This window comes from Dendrobates tinctorius, unplaced genomic scaffold (genome assembly GCF_039654945.1).
Source record: "Dendrobates tinctorius isolate UK_male_01 unplaced genomic scaffold, ASM3965494v1 ptg000011l, whole genome shotgun sequence".
In the NCBI taxonomy this organism is placed as follows: Eukaryota; Metazoa; Chordata; class Amphibia; order Anura; family Dendrobatidae; genus Dendrobates; species Dendrobates tinctorius.
This window is the reverse complement of record NW_027361679.1, coordinates 46,849,111-46,868,455: the sequence shown is the minus strand read 5'-3', so window position 1 is coordinate 46,868,455 and position 19,345 is coordinate 46,849,111. Positions and strand designations below refer to the sequence as shown.

Below are 19,345 nucleotides of genomic sequence, written 5' to 3'. Positions count from 1 at the left end.
TAGTCTCCTCCCAAAAGCCTGGAGTCAATTGACAATGTAGAGCTAGAGTTTGCAGAGGGGAGAACCGGTGAAAATGCAGAATACAAGACATATAAGGGTCAGAAAAAGTCTGATTTCCCATGTACACACACTGCAGCGTATTCTGAAAAGTTACTTGAAAGTACAGTTACTACTCTCGACTCCAAAATGGCAAGTTATTCTAGGTTTGAAAAAAAAAAACTTGCATTTTCACACAGTTCGTAACTGGGGATGTAGCTCAGTGGTAGAGCGCACGCTTTGCATGTGTGAGGCCCCGGGTTCAATCCCCGGCATCTCCATAGACAGACTGCATGTATGTGCAAGGAACGCACTTCCTTTTGGTGGTCACTTTTTCTCACCCTTGTTCGCTTCCTGCAGCCGCTGTGTGAAGTAAATACGTGTGAGTGCTCCAGGCTTCCGGTACACTTTTGGGGATGTAGCTCACATGTATGAGGTCCTGAGTTCAATCCCCAGCATCTCCAACCTTTTTCAAATATGGTTAGACATCTTTGGCTAGCGCACTGCTCAAGCTAAGTGTCAAGACTCGCAAGGAATCTCTGCCGCTTAAACTGTTTGCTTTGCCATGTCACTTGGCAGGACAAGGCTTTCTCGATTGCAAGGTCTTAACACTGCCTAAGCCACGGGCAACACTTTTTCCCACTCAGTAAAATGACTTGAATGGGAACTGGACATTCAACAAACTTGGCCAAAATCAATAGTACATGCAAATAAAGGAGACTTTCGATTATATAGTCTCAAAGATATTTGCTTTTTTCACCACTTACCAGCCAAGGTTTGCTCTACCCCTGCCTCCTGTATTCACCATCCACTCTGATAAAAGACAGCTCAACTTCATTGGGATCAAACCTAAACCTCCCACCAACACACCTTGACATTGGGTTGCACAGCTTTTCAGACTTTATGCTAATGATATAGGAGGCGGGAAGGTGAGAAAACTGGCAGAGGGACAATCAGAAGGATTGTGCTGAGCTTAATCACGCGTCTTTTACTTTAACCTAGAGCTGGATTCACCATCTATACTGATTACTATTGCTCTGTCATATACTCCACACTTCTGCTGCGTTTGTCTGTGTGTTGACTAATGAAGGCCAGGAAACATTCTCTGTGTGCTGCGCTGTATATGGTAGAGCCCAGAGTTGCTAGTCTCCTCCCAAAAGCCTTGAGTCAATTGACAATGTAGAGCCAGAGTTTGCAAAGGGGAGAACCGGTGAAAATGCAGAATACAAAACATATAAGGGTCAGAAATAGTTTGATTTCCCATGTACACACACTGCAGCGTATTCTGAAAAGTTACTTGAAAGTACAGTTACTACTCTCGACTCCAAAATGGCAAATTATTCTAGGTTTGAAAAAAAAAAACTTGCATTTTCACACAGTTCGTAACTGGGGATGTAGCTCAGTGGTAGAGCGCACGCCTTGCATGTGTGAGCCCCGGGTTCAATCCCCGGCATCTCCATAGCCAGCCAGCATGTATGTGCAAGGAACGCACTTCCTTTTGGTGGTCACTTTTTCTCACCCTTGTTCGCTTCCTGCAGCCGCTGTGTGAAGTAAATACGTGTGAGTGCTCCAGGCTCCAAGTACACTTTTGGGGATGTTGCTCAGTGGTAGCGCGCATGCTTCGCATGTATGAGGTCCTGGGTTCAATCCCAACATCTCCAACCTTTTTCAAATATGGCTAGACATCTTTGGCTAGCGCACCACTCAAGCTAAGTATCAAGACTTGCAAGGAATCTCTGCCGCTTAAACTGTTTGCTTTGCCATGTCCCTTGGCAGGACAAGGCTTTCTCGATTGCAAGGTCTTAACACTGCCTAAGCCACGGGCAACACTTTTTCCCACTCAGTAAAGTGACTTGAATGGGAACTGGACATTCAACAAACTTGGCCAAAATCAATAGTACACGCAAATATAGAAGACTTTCGATTATATAGTCTCAAAGATATTTGCTTTTTTCACCACTTACCAGCCAAGGTTTGCTCTACCCCTGCCTCCTGTATTCACCATCCACTCTGAAAAAAGACAGCTCAACTTCATTGGGATCAAACCTAAACCTCCCACCAACACACCTTGACAATGGGTTGCACAGCTTTTTAGACTTTATGCTAATGATATAGGAGGCGGGAAGGTGAGAAAACTGGCAGAGGGACAATCAGAAGGATTGTGCTGAGCTTAATCACGAGTCTTTTACTTTAACCTAGAGCTGGATTCACCATCTACACTGATTACTATTGCTCTGTCATATACTCCACACTTCTGCTGCGTTTGTCTGTGTGTTAACTAATGAAGGCCAGGAAACTTTCTCTGTGTGCTGCGCTGTATATGGTAGAGCCCAGAGTTGCTAGTCTCCTCCCAAAAGCCTGGAGTCAATTGACAATGTAGAGCTAGAGTTTGCAGAGGGGAGAACCGGTGAAAATGCAGAATACAAGACATATAAGGGTCAGAAATAGTCTGATTTCCCATGTACACACACTGCAACGTATTCTGAAAAGTTACTTGAAAGTACAGTTACTACTCTCGACTCCAAAATGGCAAGTTATTCTAGGTTTGAAAAAAAAAAACTTGCATTTTCACACAGTTCGTAACTGGGGATGTAGCTCAGTGGTAGAGCGCACGCTTTGCATGTGTGAGGCCCTGGGTTCAATCCCTGGCATCTTCATGGCCAGCCTGCATTGCATGTATGTGCAAGGAACGCAATTCTTTTTGGTGGTCACTTTTTCTCACCCTTGTTCGCTTCCTGCAGCCGCTGTGTGAAGTAAATACGTGTGAGTGCTCCAGGCTCCCGGTACTCTTTTGGGGATGTACCTCAGTGGTAGAGCGCATGCTTCGCATGTATGAGGTCCTGGGTTCAATCCCCAGCATCTCCAACCTTTTTCAAATATGGCTAGACATCTTTGGCTAGCGCACCACTCAAGCTAAGTGTCAAGACTCGCACGGAATCTCTGCCGCTTAAACTGTTTGCTTTGCCATGTCTCTTGGCAGGACAAGGCTTTCTCGATTGCGAGGTCTTAACACTGCCTAAGCCACGGGCAACACTTTTTCCCACTCAGTAAAATGACTTGAATGGGAACTGGACATTCAACAAACTTGGCCAAAATCAATAGTACACGCAAATATAGAAGACTTTCGATTATACAGTCTCAAAGATATTTGCTTTTTTCACAACTTACCAGCCAAGGTTTGCTCTACCCCTGCCTCCTGTATTCACCATCCACTCTGAAAAAAGACAGCTCAACTTCATTGGGATCAAACCTAAACCTCCCACCAACACACCTTGACATTGGGTTGCACAGCTTTTTAGACTTTATGCTAATGATATAGGAGGCGGGAAGGTGAGAAAACTGGCAGAGGGACAATCAGAAGGATTGTGCTGAGCTTAATCACGCGTCTTTTACTTTAACCTAGAGCTGGATTCACCATCTACACTGATTACTATTGCTCTGTCATATACTCCACACTTCTGCTGCGTTTGTCTGTGTGTTGACTAATGAAGGCCAGGAAACCTTCTCTGTGTGCTGCGCTGTATATGGTAGAGCCCAGAGTTGCTAGTCTCCTCCCAAAAGCCTGGAGTCAATTGACAATGTAGAGCTAGAGTTTGCAGAGGGGAGAACCGGTGAAAATGCAGAATACAAGACATATAAGGGTCAGAAATAGTCTGATTTCCCATGTACACACACTGCAGCGTATTCTGAAAAGTTACTTGAAAGTACAGTTACTACTCTCGACTCCAAAATGGCAAGTTATTCTAGGTTTGAAAAAAAAACTTGCATTTTCACACAGTCCGTAACTGGGGATGTAACTCAGTGGTAGAGCGCACGCTTTGCATGTGTGGGCCCCCGGGTTCAATCCCCGGCATCTCCATAGCCAGCCTGCATGTATGTGCAAGGAACGCACTTCCTTTTGGTGATCACTTTTTCTCACCCTTGTTCGCTTCCTGCAGCCGCTTTGTGAAGTAAATACGTGTGAGTGCTCCAGGCTTCCGGTACACTTTCGGGGAAGTAGCTCACATGTATGAGGTCCTGAGTTCAATCCCCACCATCTCCAAACTTTTTCAAATATGGCTAGACATCTTTGGCTAGCGCACCACTCAAGCTAAGTGTCAAGACTCGCAAGGAATCTCTGCCGCTTAAACTGTTTGCTTTGCCATGTCACTTGGCAGGACAAGGCTTTCTTGATTGCAAGGTCTTAACACTGCCTTAGCCACGGGCAACACTTTTTCCCACTCAGTAAAATGACTTGAATGGGAACTGGACATTGAACAAACTTGGCCAAAATCAATAGTACACGCAAATAAAGGAGACTTTCGATTATATAGTCTCAAAGATATTTGCTTTTTTCACCACTTACCAGCCAAGGTTTGCTCTACCCCTGCCTCCTGTATTCACCATCCACTCTGAAAAAAGACAGCTCAACTTCATTGGGATCAAACCTAAACCTCCCACCAACACACCTTGACATTGGGTTGCACAGCTTTTTAGACTTTATGCTAATGATATAGGAGGCGGGAAGGTAAGAAAACTGGCAGAGGGACAATCAGAAGGATTGTGCTGAGCTTAATCACACGTCTTTTACTTTAACCTAGAGCTGGATTCACCATCTACACTGATTACTATTGCTCTGTCATATACTCCACACTTCTGCTGCGTTTGTCTGTGTGTTGACTAATGAAGGCCAGGAAACCTTCTCTGTGTGCTGCGCTGTATATGGTAGAGCCAAGAGTTGCTAGTCTCCTCCCAAAAGCCTGGAGTCAATTGACAATGTAGAGCTAGAGTTTGCAGAGGGGAGAACTGGTGAAAATGCAGAATACAAGACATATAAGGGTCAGAAATAGTCTGATTTCCCATGTACACACACTGCAGCGTATTCTGAAAAGTTACTTGAAAGTACAGTTACTACTCTCGACTAAAAAATGGCAAGTTATTCTAGGTTTGAAAAAAAAAAACTTGCATTTTCACACAGTTCATAACGGGGGGATGTAGCTCAGTGGTAGAGCGCACGCTTTGCATGTGTGAGGCCCCGGGTTCAATCCCCGGCATCTCCATGGCCGTCCTGCATGTATGTGCAAGGAATGCACTTCCTTTTCGTAGTTACTTTTTCTCACCATGTTTGCTTCTTGCATCCGCTGTGTGCAGTAAATACGTGTGAGTGCTCCAGGATTCTAGTACACTTTTGGGGATGTAGCTCAGTGGTAGAGCGCATGCTTCGCATGTATGAGGTCCTGGGTTCAATGCCCAGCATCTCCAACCTTTTTCAAATATGGCTAGACATCGTTGGCTAGCGCACCACTCAAGCTAAGTGTCAAGACTCGCAAGGAATGTCTGCCGCTTAAACTGTTTTCTTTGCCATGTCACTTGGCAGGACAAGGCTTTCTCGATTGCAAGGTCTTAACACTGCCTAAGCCACGGGCAACACTTTTTCCCACTCAGTAAAATGACTTGAATGGGAACTGGACATTCAACAAACTTGGCCAAAATCAATAGTACACGCAAATAAAGGAGACTTTCGATTATATAGTCTCAAAGATATTTGCTTTTTTCACCACTTACCAGCCAAGGTTTGCTCTACCCCTGCCTCCTGTATTCACCATCCACTCTGAAAAAAGACAGCTCAACTTCATTGGGATCAAACCTAAACCTCCCACCAACACACCTTGACATTGGGTTGCACAGCTTTTTAGACTTTATGCTAATGATATAGGAGGCGGGAAGGTGAGAAAACTGGCAGAGGGACAATCAGAAGGATTGTGCTGAGCTTAATCACGCGTCTTTTACTTTAACCTAGAGCTGGATTCACCATCTACACTGATTACTATTGCTCTGTCATATACTCCACACTTCTGCTGCGTTTGTCTGTGTGTTGACTAATGAAGGCCAGGAAACCTTCTCTGTGTGCTGCGCTGTATATGGTAGAGCCCAGAGTTGCTAGTCTCCTCCCAAAAGCCTGGAGTCAATTGACAATGTAGAGCTAGAGTTTGCAGAGGGGAGAACCGGTGAAAATGCAGAATACAAGACATATAAGGGTCAGAAATAGTCTGATTTCCCATGTACACACACTGCAGCGTATTCTGAAAAGTTACTTGAAAGTACAGTTACTAGTCTCGACTCCAAAATGGCAAGTTATTCTAGGTTTGAAAAAAAAAACTTGCATTTTCACACAGTCCGTAACTGGGGATGTAGCTCAGTGGTAGAGCGCACGCTTTGCATGTGTGAGGCCCCGGGTTCAATCCCCGGCATCTCCATGGATATCCGACATGTATGTGCAAGGAACGCACTTCCTTTTGGTGGTCACTTTTTCTCACCCTTGTTCGCTTCCTGCAGCCGCTGTGTGAAGTAAATACGTGTGAGTGCTCCAGGCTTCCGGTACACTTTTGGGGATGTAGCTCAGTGGTAGAGCGCATGCTTAGCATGTATGAGGTCATGGGTTCAATACCCAGCATCTCCAACCTTTTTCAAATATGGCTAGACATCTTTGGCTAGCGCACCACTCAAGCTAAGTGTCAAGACTCGCAAGGAATCTCTGCCGCTTAAACTGTTTGCTTTGCCATGTCACTTGGCAGGACAAGGCTTTCTTGATTGCAAGGTCTTAACACTGCCTAAGCCACGGGCAACACTTTTTCCCACTCAGTAAAATGACTTGAATGGGAACTGGACATTCAACAAACTTGGCCAAAATCAATAGTACACGCAAATAAAGGAGACTTTCGATTATATAGTCTCAAAGATATTTGCTTTTTTCACCACTTACCAGCCAAGGTTTGCTCTTCCCCTGCCTCCTGTATTCACCATCCACTCTGAAAAAAGACAGCTCAACTTCATTGGGATCAAACTTAAACCTCCCACCAACACACGTTGACATTGGGTGGCACAGCTTTTTAGACTTTATGCTAATGATATAGGAGGCGGGAAGGTGAGGAAACTGGCAGAGGGACAATCAGAAGGATTGTGCTGAGCTTAATCACGCGTCTTTTACTTTAACCTAGAGCTGGATTCACCATCTACACTGATTACTATTGCTCTGTCATATACTCCACACTTCTGCTGCGTTTGTCTGTGTGTTGACTAATGAAGGCCAGGAAACCTTCTCTGTGTGCTGGGCAGTATATGGTAGAGCCCAGAGTTGCTAGTCTCCTCCCAAAAGCCTGGAGTCAATTGACAATGTAGAGGTAGAGTTTGTAGAGGGGAGAACCGGTGAAAATGCAGAATACAAGACATATAAGGGTCAGAAATAGTCTGATTTCCCATGTACACACACTGCAGCGTATTCTGAAAAGTTACTTGAAAGTACAGTTACTACTCTCGACTCCAAAATGGCAAGTTATTCTAGGTTTGAAAAAAAAACTTGCATTTTCACACAGTTTGTAACTGGGGATGTAGCTCAGTGGTAGAGCGCACGCTTTGCATGTGTGAGGCCCTGGGTTCAATCCCTGGCATCTCCATAGCCAGCCTGCATGTATGTGCAAGGAACGTACTTCCTTTTGGTGGTCACTTTTCTCACCCTTGTTCGCTTCCTGCAGCCGCTTTGTGAAGTAAATACGTGTGAGTGCTCCAGGCTTCCGGTACACTTTTGGGGATGTAGCTCACATGTATGAGGTCCTGAGTTCAATCCCCACCATCTCCAAACTTTTTCAAATATGGCTAGACATCTTTGGCTAGCGCACCACTCAAGCTAAGTGTCAAGACTCGCAAGGAATCTCTGCCGCTTAAACTGTTTGCTTTGCCATGTCACTTGGCAGGACAAGGCTTTCTTGATTGCAAGGTCTTAACACTGCCTTAGCCACGGGCAACACTTTTTCCCACTCAGTAAAATGACTTGAATGGGAACTGATGAATCCAAAGGGAGTTTGTAGCTATATTCCGCGCTGCCGCTTTAGACAAATTCCAGGAGAATGCTGTATGATTGCAGTGGTTTTATTCTACGCGTTTCAGGGGTCTCATGCCCCCTTCATCAGGAAATACCACAAATACATACAGGTATCACAGACATAAATAGGTTTGTAAGGATGCTGGATTTCAAAAAAATGAGCGCCAACAAGTCAGATGATGCAGTGTCAAAGTTCAATGACACCACATGGTTAACAGTTAACCTAAGATATATTACAAAAGAATACGTATTTTAAAAGATTTTTTGATTAAATTTTCGTTTACAAAACAGATAATAAAGTCAAATTTACGATTTAAACAAAAAAAAAAAAAAAAAAAAAAAAGGGGAAAGGGGGAGTTTATTCCTGTTTAGAGGTGGATACCTTACAAGTGGACTATCGTATGGAAACAGCAAACCGCTTTTTTTTCATTGAAAGCATTGCAATCTTAATACAAAAAGGGGAAAAAAGTAAAAACATAATTTTAATTCATTACCAATAAAAAATATATAATTTTAGTTAAATTCTAAAAAATTAAATATAAAATTATTTTTTAGTATAGAGGAAATGGGTTAAAAAATAATAAAGGATGCTAAAAGTAGCAACACACGAGAAGCTGCACAGCAGCCAGCGCTGCTCAGAATGAGAACGCAGACAGCATGGATTCATTACTTCACTAATACAAAGATCATGGGCAAATTTTAGATATAACATGAAGCACATAAAAAAGGGGGTTAATATCAGATGCAGCAACACACAGGACGCTGTGCAGGAGCCAACTACTGCTCAAAGAAAAAACGCAGGATAAAGCGGCAGAGTGAATGGGTGGCTTCATTAATAGATAAGATCGCAGGCAGCTTTAGTGTTCACCCCCTGACACATAAGTCTTTTTACTGTGAAGGAGTGGCAGTAACATTCTTGCACTGTTCACTAATCTCTATGACTAGGCAATATATGCATGGGAGCTGAGTTAAAGGAGAAATAAGATACTATTATCAGCCGGGGTCATTCTTTCATGTCAGACTAGTAGAATTAGTAGCGCTTACCCGGGCTTAATTAAAGAAAAAAAAAAAAAAAAAAAAAAAACTCTTCAAAAAATTCTTCAAAAAATGCAACTAACAGAGATAATGTTTAAGACAGAGGTATGAAAGTGATTGCTCCCAAGGGCAAAAGGAGCTAAACCTGATAGGAGGCTATACAGGATTTTCATATATATAACACTCTTTTAGAGCTAACGCACAAGCAATATTTAAGCAAATACATAAATAATTTTTTTTTTTTTTTTTTTTTTTTTTTTTCCCTCCTCTTCCTTTTTCATTAGACCAAGGAGGCACAGTATTGTAAAATTAATTATAAATATAAATATAAAATTGCAATTAGGTATTGCATTAAGTGCAAACAAATCTATAAAAAAATATATTAAAAACCACAAGGCGGGGACTGCATAACTAGGTTGACATTATAAACAAGGGAAACTGACACAAATAGTACAAATAAAATTTTAAATTTAAATAGAACAAAGAGAAATTATCGCAAAAGAACTCAGAAGCCATCTATACACATGAGGGTTTTTTTTTTTTTTTTTTTTTTTTTTTTTTTTCCCTTTAAGGTTGCAGAGCATGTGAATATAGATATAAACAAAAATTCCACTGTCTAGGTAAAAACCTCAGTTATTTCATTTAGACCCTGTGGTTTCAGACTCCCTAATTTGTAGATCCAATAGGCTTCCTTTCTATTTAGTTTCGTAGATCTGTTCGGTGCACATTTAGGTATATGATCGATAGGGCTAATTTTTAATAGTTTCGAATTCTTATTATGTACCAAGGCGTAATGTCTGGACAGCCCATGAGTAAGCAGGCCTTTTTTAATATTATGCCGATGGGAGTTCAGTCTGAGGTGTAGGGGTTGTGTGGTCCTCCCCACATATTGCTTACCACAGGGACATTCAATGACATAAATGACAAAGTCAGAGTTACAATTTAGAACAAAAGGGATCATAAATTTCTCTTTGGTAGAAAATGAAATTATATAATCAGCTTTATGATTTATATTAGAACAGCATAAGCAGTTCCTCGTGCCACATTTAAAGATTCCTTTAGTTGAATTCAGGGTGTAACCGTTAATGGGGCTAGCATGAGCTCTCAGGCGGCTAGGGGCTATTAGATCCTTGATTGTGGGGGCTCTACGGAATGTAATCCCGGGATTCCTAGGAAGGATATTGTTCAGAATGGGATCGTTCAGTAATATATGCCAATTCTTATGAAAAATTCTACGAATTTCATTATGTTCAATGGAGAATTGCGTTATAAAATTCATTGAAAAGTTCTTATCAGTAATAACTTGCTCTTTAGGCTCCAGCAATGCTCTCTGATTTACTTTGATAGAGTTTTTAAAGGCATTCTTAATTAAATGTGAAGGGTATTTTTGGGCAAAAAATCTTTTCTTTAAAATATTGGACTCATCTTTAAAGTCAGTATCCAATGAGCAGTTTTTTCTAATCCGGTGAAATTGATTGTTAGGAATGTTATTCAACCATTTATTGTAGTGCCCACTATTAAAATGAATGTAGCCATTGGTGTCTACTTTTTTAAAAAATGTTTTGCTACATATTCTGTCTTCTTTAATAAAAAGGTTAATATCTAAAAAATTAATTAAAAGACTGCTGTAAGCTGCTGTAAAAGAAAGATCCCAGTCATTACAATTTATTGTCTGAATAAAAGTTTCAACATTGTTAGTGGAGTTGTCCCAGATAAAAAATAAATCATCAATGAATCTTTTATAAAAAATAATATTTTTGCTCCAATTTTCATTCAAAATAAAGGAATTTTCAAAAATCCCCATGAAAAGGTTAGCGAAAGTAGGTGCTACCTTCGAGCCCATTGCGGTCCCCTTAACTTGTTGATAAAATATTTTTTCAAAGGTAAAAAAATTATTTTTCAATATAAAATCAATACCTTTTAAAATAAAATCCTTTTGAGCCAAAGAAAGTCTAATGTCAGATTTTAAAAAATGATGAAAACAATTCACACCTACATCATGTGGAATATTAGAATAAAGTGCAGTCACATCCATAGTAATGAAAACATATTGTGGTTTCCAAGTGATTTCTTGGAGTAGATACAATAGATGAGTTGAGTCTCTGAGGTGACTTTTTAATTCAAATACATGCGGTAACATAATCCTATCAATGTAATGAGCTAGATTAGAGGTTAGAGAGTTAAGGCCCTTTTACATTTAGCGATGCACCAGCGATCCGACGAGCGATCCGACCCGGTCAGGATCGCTGGTGCATCGCTAAGTGATCGCTAGTGAGCTTTCATACAGAAAGATCTCACTGCGATGCAGCAGCGACGCAGCGCACGATACTCACCTTTCACACACAGCGATCCTGCGTCCTCCTGCCCGCGTCCAGCGTCGCTCGTCGTCACAGCAGGAAGCCCAGCAGGAAGCGCCCGACGAGAAATGGAGCCGGACATTCTCGCGCGATCAGCGATGGACAGCGGGGGAGCCGGTCGCTGGTAAGTATCACACATAGCGATATCGTTAGCAATATCGCTATAACGTCACAAAATCGGTGACGTTTTAGCGATATTGCTAGCGATATTGCTTAGTGTAAAACCCCCTTTAATACCAGCAATTATCGGTCTGCCAGGAGGATTGCAAAGACCTTTATGTACTTTAGGTAAGTGATAAAAAAAAGGAATGCTTGGGTTTTTAATGCTTAAAAACTTTTTTTCTTTATAATTGAAAATATTCTGGGAAAGACCCTCGATGATTAAAGCATTATAGGCTATAATAGATTTAGAATAATCGCTAAATGAGCTTTTAATGTAGTAGCTAGTATCAGATAAAATTCTATGAGCTTCATTAATGTAGTCACATCGATTTTGGATTACAATCCCACCACCTTTGTCAGCCTGTCTAATCACAATCAAACTGTTAAGAGAAAGGGATTTCAATGCTTGTTTCTCTTGTCTATTAAGATTAGGTTTCTTCCTTTTACTAATGCCCCTCAGTGTTATTTTTTCAAACTCTTTTTGTACAATATCTCTGAAGGCATTAATCTGATGACTTTTGTCCTCAAGGGGATAAAAATTAGATTTATAAGGTACATCGAGATGAAAAAGATCATGAACATCTTCATCCATTTCAGCAGAATCCTTTGTGGTGTTTTTAGCAAAATGTCTTTTGAGAGTTAATTTTCTAATAAAAATCTGCAAGTCCAAAAAGAGGTCAAAATCCTTCGATTTATTATTAGGGCAGAAGGATAATCCTTTGGAGAGAAGGGCTGTCTCACTACTGGTAAGATCATAATCTGATAAATTAAAAATATTAGAAGCATGACCCTCCTCACTATTTGTTAAGGTAGTATTTTTCCTTTCTTTTTTTCTCCCACCTCTTGTTCCTCTAAAGCATTTTTTCTTTTTCCTTTTTTTGGAAGAAAGAACTGATCTATTTGAGGTGTGCTCTTGAGAGCACAGGGTAAAAAAGGCACAATACCATTTTTGGAAACATTGGAGTTATCCAGTATAATGGTATTAATAATTTCTGAGGAAGTAATAGCACTTGTTGTGGGAATATTCACAGTATCAAGCTCATTAGTATTGAAAGGTTGAGAGGGTAAAAGCATGCTTGGTGTAGTATCATGTATAGATAAATCCAGTAATGAAATGGGAAGGGGGGAAGATACCGATAGGGAAACATTGCCCCCTTTCGTGGGTGGACAAGAATTTTTGAAGGTGGAGGACATTTTTACTTTTTCCATTTCCTTATCAGCAATGTTTTTTTTAATCTGAATTTTAATCTTTTCAAGGTGTTCCCTTGCTTCAAGCAGGGTTTGGGAGTGATTAAGAAAACTCTTATTAAGAGCTTTGCCAGAGGATTTTGGAGTACTCATATTATCTGGGGGGATACTGGAGACAGAATTATTGTCCAGATTAGTAATAGGAGTTTTGGTATGGAGGGGTTGTGGGCTAGATCCACCCGAATCACCATTTGATTTCTTTATTTCTGTAAGAGATACAGTATAGGTCTGTTTATTAATAGGCTGTAGTGAAGCAGAATCATTTTTAGTAGAGGCAATTAAACAATTGCTCTTTAAGTTCTTATTCTCGTTATTGTTTTTTCGTTTATAATCTTCCCTGTCCCTCTGTAATTTTTTGGATTTCTTCATTATCGTGTCATTTTCTAGCTGCATAATAAATGTCGTCACATTTGAATTTATTTTCCTATATTCTGGGTGCGCTATAAACGGTAAAAGATCATTGTAGATTTGTTTGATCTTAATTGTTGCTATATCGCAAAGCTGGGACCTCTTTTTAAAGAGGGCAGATAACATTTCTGACATGCAATTATTTACAATATTATTCCAGTCATTTGTGAACTCACAGTCATCCGGAAAAGGTGATTCATGCATTATTCTGAGACCTCTGGGGCAGATATTTTCTCTCAAATAAATCGAGAGAAAATGAGCATCCAGATGAAAGTGAAGTTCTTCTTTAAGTGCTTCCTTGAAACTATAAAATATTTTACGAAGATTTCTAGTTTCTTCATCAGTAAATATGTGTTGATTCAGATCCACAGCAGAGCTGGGTTCAACACAACCAATTGTCTGTTTAATCAGGCGTTCTCTAGAGGCCAGTCGATTCTGAAAGTATTCCATAGTCAAAAAAATCTGACTTGTTGGCGCTCATTTTTTTGAAATCCAGCATCCTTACAAACCTATTTATGTCTGTGATACCTGTATGTATTTGTGGTATTTCCTGATGAAGGGGGCATGAGACCCCTGAAACGCGTAGAATAAAACCACTGCAATCATACAGCATTCTCCTGGAATTTGTCTAAAGCGGCAGCGCGGAATATAGCTACAAACTCCCTTTGGATTCATCATTTCTTTGGTCACTGAAGACCTGTGGATCTGCAGCAGCCGCTACCTACACGCTCTTATCTCATCCTAACCAGGTGAGCATATTTCATGATATACTGTCTTTTGTAACGTGGATAAGACCCTATTGCACTTTTTTGTCTCCCCCTTTTTTTGCAATTGAATGGGAACTGGACATTCAACAAACTTGGCCAAAATCAATAGTACACGCAAATAAAGGAGACTTTCGATTATATAGTCTCAAAGATATTTGCTTTTTTCACCACTAAACAGCCAAGGTTTGCTCTACCCCTGCCTCCTGTATTCACCATCCACTCTGAAAAAAGACAGCTCAACTTCATTGGGATCAAACTTAAACCTCCCACCAACACATGTTGACATTGGGTGGCACAGCCTTTTAGACTTTATGCTAATTATATAGGAGGTCGGGAAGGTGAGAAAACTGGCAGAGGGACAATCAGAAGGATTGTGCTGAGCTTAATCACGCGTCTTTTACTTTAACCTAGAGCTGGATTCACCATCTACACTGATTACTATTGCTCTGTCATATACTCCACACTTCTGCTGCGTTTGTCTGTGTGTTGACTAATGAAGACCAGGAAACCTTCTCTGTGTGCTGCGCTGTATATGGTAGAGCCCAGAGTTGCTAGTCTCCTCCCAAAAGCCTGGAGTCAATTGACAATATAGAGCTAGAGTTTGTAGAGGGGAGAACCGGTGAAAATGCAAAATACAAGACATATAAGGGTCAGAAATAGTCTGATTTCCCATGTACACACACTGCAGCGTATTCTGAAAAGTTACTTGAAAGTTCAGTTACTACTCTCGACTCCAAAATGGCAAGTTATTCTAGGTTTGAAAAAAAAACTTGCATTTTCACACAGTTTGTAACTGGGGATATACCTCAGTGGTAGAGCGCATGCTTCGCATATATGAGATCATGGGTTCAATACCCAGCATCTCCAACCTTTTTCAAATATGGCTAGACATCTTTGCTAGCGCACCACTCAAGCTAAGTGTCAAGACTCGCAAGGAATCTCTGCCGCTTAAACTGTTTGCTTTGCCATGTCACTTGGCAGGACAAGGCTTTCTTGATTGCAAGGTCTTAACACTGCCTTAGCCACGGGCAACACTTTTTCCCGCTCAGTAAAATGACTTGAATGGGAACTGGACATTCAACAAACTTGGCCAAAATCAATAGTACACGCAAATAAAGGAGCCTTTCGATTATATAGTCTCAAAGATATTTGCTTTTTTCACCACTTACCAGCCAAGGTTTGCTCTACCCCTGCCTCCTGTATTCACCATCCACTCTGAAAAAAGACAGCTCAACTTCATTGGGATCAAACCTAAACCTCCCACCAACACACCTTGACATTGGGTTGCACAGCTTTTTAGACTTTATGCTAATGATATAGGAGGCGGGAAGGTGAGAAAACTGGCAGAGGGACAATCAGAAGGATTGTGCTGAGCTTAATCACGCGTCTTTTACTTTAACCTAGAGCTGGATTCACCATCTACACTGATTACTATTGCTCTGTCATATACTCCACACTTCTGCTGCGTTTGTCTGTGTGTTGACTAATGAAGGCCAGGAAACCTTCTCTGTGTGCTGCGCTGTATATGGTAGAGCCCAGAGTTGCTAGTCTCCTCCCAAAAGCCTGGAGTCAATTGACAATGTAGAGCTAGAGTTTGCAGAGGGGAGAACCGGTGAAAATGCAGAATACAAGACATATAAGGGTCAGAAATAGTCTGATTTCCCATGTACACACACTGCAGCGTATTCTGAAAAGTTACTTGAAAGTACAGTTACTAGTCTCGACTCCAAAATGGCAAGTTATTCTAGGTTTGAAAAAAAAAACTTGCATTTTCACACAGTCCGTAACTGGGGATGTATCTCAGTGGTAGAGCGCACGCTTTGCATGTGTGAGGCCCCGGGTTCAATCCCCGGCATCTCCATGGATATCCGACATGTATGTGCAAGGAACGCACTTCCTTTTGGTGGTCACTTTTTCTCACCCTTGTTCGCTTCCTGCAGCCGCTGTGTGAAGTAAATACGTGTGAGTGCTCCAGGCTTCCGGTACACTTTTGGGGATGTAGCTCAGTGGTAGAGCGCATGCTTAGCATGTATGAGGTCATGGGTTCAATACCCAGCATCTCCAACCTTTTTCAAATATGGCTAGACATCTTTGGCTAGCGCACCACTCAAGCTAAGTGTCAAGACTCGCAAGGAATCTCTGCCGCTTAAACTGTTTGCTTTGCCATGTCACTTGGCAGGACAAGGCTTTCTTGATTGCAAGGTCTTAACACTGCCTAAGCCACGGGCAACACTTTTTCCCACTCAGTAAAATGACTTGAATGGGAACTGGACATTCAACAAACTTGGCCAAAATCAATAGTACACGCAAATAAAGGAGACTTTCGATTATATAGTCTCAAAGATATTTGCTTTTTTCACCACTTACCAGCCAAGGTTTGCTCTTCCCCTGCCTCCTGTATTCACCATCCACTCTGAAAAAAGACAGCTCAACTTCATTGGGATCAAACTTAAACCTCCCACCAACACACGTTGACATTGGGTGGCACAGCTTTTTAGACTTTATGCTAATGATATAGGAGGCGGGAAGGTGAGGAAACTGGCAGAGGGACAATCAGAAGGATTGTGCTGAGCTTAATCACGCGTCTTTTACTTTAACCTAGAGCTGGATTCACCATCTACACTGATTACTATTGCTCTGTCATATACTCCACACTTCTGCTGCGTTTGTCTGTGTGTTGACTAATGAAGGCCAGGAAACCTTCTCTGTGTGCTGGGCAGTATATGGTAGAGCCCAGAGTTGCTAGTCTCCTCCCAAAAGCCTGGAGTCAATTGACAATGTAGAGGTAGAGTTTGTAGAGGGGAGAACCGGTGAAAATGCAGAATACAAGACATATAAGGGTCAGAAATAGTCTGATTTCCCATGTACACACACTGCAGCGTATTCTGAAAAGTTACTTGAAAGTACAGTTACTACTCTCGACTCCAAAATGGCAAGTTATTCTAGGTTTGAAAAAAAAACTTGCATTTTCACACAGTTTGTAACTGGGGATGTAGCTCAGTGGTAGAGCGCACGCTTTGCATGTGTGAGGCCCTGGGTTCAATCCCTGGCATCTCCATAGCCAGCCTGCATGTATGTGCAAGGAACGTACTTCCTTTTGGTGGTCACTTTTCTCACCCTTGTTCGCTTCCTGCAGCCGCTTTGTGAAGTAAATACGTGTGAGTGCTCCAGGCTTCCGGTACACTTTTGGGGATGTAGCTCACATGTATGAGGTCCTGAGTTCAATCCCCACCATCTCCAAACTTTTTCAAATATGGCTAGACATCTTTGGCTAGCGCACCACTCAAGCTAAGTGTCAAGACTCGCAAGGAATCTCTGCCGCTTAAACTGTTTGCTTTGCCATGTCACTTGGCAGGACAAGGCTTTCTTGATTGCAAGGTCTTAACACTGCCTTAGCCACGGGCAACACTTTTTCCCACTCAGTAAAATGACTTGAATGGGAACTGATGAATCCAAAGGGAGTTTGTAGCTATATTCCGCGCTGCCGCTTTAGACAAATTCCAGGAGAATGCTGTATGATTGCAGTGGTTTTATTCTACGCGTTTCAGGGGTCTCATGCCCCCTTCATCAGGAAATACCACAAATACATACAGGTATCACAGACATAAATAGGTTTGTAAGGATGCTGGATTTCAAAAAAATGAGCGCCAACAAGTCAGATGATGCAGTGTCAAAGTTCAATGACACCACATGGTTAACAGTTAACCTAAGATATATTACAAAAGAATACGTATTTTAAAAGATTTTTTGATTAAATTTTCGTTTACAAAACAGATAATAAAGTCAAATTTACGATTTAAACAAAAAAAAAAAAAAAAAAAAAAAAGGGGAAAGGGGGAGTTTATTCCTGTTTAGAGGTGGATACCTTACAAGTGGACTATCGTATGGAAACAGCAAACCGCTTTTTTTTCATTGAAAGCATTGCAATCTTAATACAAAAAGGGGAAAAAAGTAAAAACATAATTTTAATTCATTACCAATAAAAAATATATAATTTTAGTTAAATTCTAAAAAATTAAATATAAAATTATTTTTTAGTATAGAGGAAATGGGTTAAAAAATAATAAAGGATGCTAAAAGTAGCAACACACGAGAAGCTGCACAGCAGCCAGCGCTGCTCAGAATGAGAACGCAGACAGCATGGATTCATTACTTCACTAATACAAAGATCATGGGCAAATTTTAGATATAACATGAAGCACATAAAAAAGGGGGTTAATATCAGATGCAGCAACACACAGGACGCTGTGCAGGAGCCAACTACTGCTCAAAGAAAAAACGCAGGATAAAGCGGCAGAGTGAATGGGTGGCTTCATTAATAGATAAGATCGCAGGCAGCTTTAGTGTTCACCCCCTGACACATAAGTCTTTTTACTGTGAAGGAGTGGCAGTAACATTCTTGCACTGTTCACTAATCTCTATGACTAGGCAATATATGCATGGGAGCTGAGTTAAAGGAGAAATAAGATACTATTATCAGCCGGGGTCATTCTTTCATGTCAGACTAGTAGAATTAGTAGCGCTTACCCGGGCTTAATTAAAGAAAAAAAAAAAAAAAAAAAAAAAACTCTTCAAAAAATTCTTCAAAAAATGCAACTAACAGAGATAATGTTTAAGACAGAGGTATGAAAGTGATTGCTCCCAAGGGCAAAAGGAGCTAAACCTGATAGGAGGCTATACAGGATTTTCATATATATAACACTCTTTTAGAGCTAACGCACAAGCAATATTTAAGCAAATACATAAATAATTTTTTTTTTTTTTTTTTTTTTTTTTTTTCCCTCCTCTTCCTTTTTCATTAGACCAAGGAGGCACAGTATTGTAAAATTAATTATAAATATAAATATAAAATTGCAATTAGGTATTGCATTAAGTGCAAACAAATCTATAAAAAAATATATTAAAAACCACAAGGCGGGGACTGCATAACTAGGTTGACATTATAAACAAGGGAAACTGACACAAATAGTACAAATAAAATTTTAAATTTAAATAGAACAAAGAGAAATTATCGCAAAAGAACTCAGAAGCCATCTATACACATGAGGGTTTTTTTTTTTTTTTTTTTTTTTTTTTTTTTTCCCTTTAAGGTTGCAGAGCATGTGAATATAGATATAAACAAAAATTCCACTGTCTAGGTAAAAACCTCAGTTATTTCATTTAGACCCTGTGGTTTCAGACTCCCTAATTTGTAGATCCAATAGGCTTCCTTTCTATTTAGTTTCGTAGATCTGTTCGGTGCACATTTAGGTATATGATCGATAGGGCTAATTTTTAATAGTTTCGAATTCTTATTATGTACCAAGGCGTAATGTCTGGACAGCCCATGAGTAAGCAGGCCTTTTTTAATATTATGCCGATGGGAGTTCAGTCTGAGGTGTAGGGGTTGTGTGGTCCTCCCCACATATTGCTTACCACAGGGACATTCAATGACATAAATGACAAAGTCAGAGTTACAATTTAGAACAAAAGGG

The 19,345-nt window shown here is 40.7% G+C and overlaps 13 non-coding genes across 13 annotated transcripts; all 13 read left to right on the top strand.

Annotated features, from left to right (window-relative positions):
• Positions 1 to 245: 245 nt before the first annotated feature.
• TRNAA-UGC (transfer RNA alanine (anticodon UGC)) lies at positions 246 to 317 on the top strand. The gene has a single exon. It is a non-coding gene; the product is annotated as a tRNA-Ala (tRNA).
• A 1,107-nt stretch (positions 318 to 1,424) lies between these two features.
• On the top strand, positions 1,425 to 1,495 carry TRNAA-UGC (transfer RNA alanine (anticodon UGC)). The gene has a single exon. It is a non-coding gene; the product is annotated as a tRNA-Ala (tRNA).
• Positions 1,496 to 2,621: 1,126 nt separating this feature from the next.
• Positions 2,622 to 2,693, top strand: TRNAA-UGC (transfer RNA alanine (anticodon UGC)). Its single transcript has one exon. It is a non-coding gene; the product is annotated as a tRNA-Ala (tRNA).
• Positions 2,694 to 2,829: 136 nt separating this feature from the next.
• TRNAA-CGC (transfer RNA alanine (anticodon CGC)) lies at positions 2,830 to 2,901 on the top strand. Its single transcript has one exon. It is a non-coding gene; the product is annotated as a tRNA-Ala (tRNA).
• Positions 2,902 to 3,823: 922 nt separating this feature from the next.
• On the top strand, positions 3,824 to 3,895 carry TRNAA-UGC (transfer RNA alanine (anticodon UGC)). The gene has a single exon. It is a non-coding gene; the product is annotated as a tRNA-Ala (tRNA).
• Positions 3,896 to 5,003: 1,108 nt separating this feature from the next.
• On the top strand, positions 5,004 to 5,075 carry TRNAA-UGC (transfer RNA alanine (anticodon UGC)). Its single transcript has one exon. It is a non-coding gene; the product is annotated as a tRNA-Ala (tRNA).
• Positions 5,076 to 5,205: 130 nt separating this feature from the next.
• On the top strand, positions 5,206 to 5,277 carry TRNAA-CGC (transfer RNA alanine (anticodon CGC)). The gene has a single exon. It is a non-coding gene; the product is annotated as a tRNA-Ala (tRNA).
• Positions 5,278 to 6,200: 923 nt separating this feature from the next.
• TRNAA-UGC (transfer RNA alanine (anticodon UGC)) lies at positions 6,201 to 6,272 on the top strand. The gene has a single exon. It is a non-coding gene; the product is annotated as a tRNA-Ala (tRNA).
• A 131-nt stretch (positions 6,273 to 6,403) lies between these two features.
• On the top strand, positions 6,404 to 6,475 carry TRNAA-AGC (transfer RNA alanine (anticodon AGC)). The gene has a single exon. It is a non-coding gene; the product is annotated as a tRNA-Ala (tRNA).
• A 922-nt stretch (positions 6,476 to 7,397) lies between these two features.
• Positions 7,398 to 7,469, top strand: TRNAA-UGC (transfer RNA alanine (anticodon UGC)). Its single transcript has one exon. It is a non-coding gene; the product is annotated as a tRNA-Ala (tRNA).
• Positions 7,470 to 15,660: 8,191 nt separating this feature from the next.
• TRNAA-UGC (transfer RNA alanine (anticodon UGC)) lies at positions 15,661 to 15,732 on the top strand. The gene has a single exon. It is a non-coding gene; the product is annotated as a tRNA-Ala (tRNA).
• A 131-nt stretch (positions 15,733 to 15,863) lies between these two features.
• Positions 15,864 to 15,935, top strand: TRNAA-AGC (transfer RNA alanine (anticodon AGC)). The gene has a single exon. It is a non-coding gene; the product is annotated as a tRNA-Ala (tRNA).
• Positions 15,936 to 16,857: 922 nt separating this feature from the next.
• On the top strand, positions 16,858 to 16,929 carry TRNAA-UGC (transfer RNA alanine (anticodon UGC)). Its single transcript has one exon. It is a non-coding gene; the product is annotated as a tRNA-Ala (tRNA).
• The last annotated feature ends 2,416 nt before the right edge of the window (positions 16,930 to 19,345 follow it).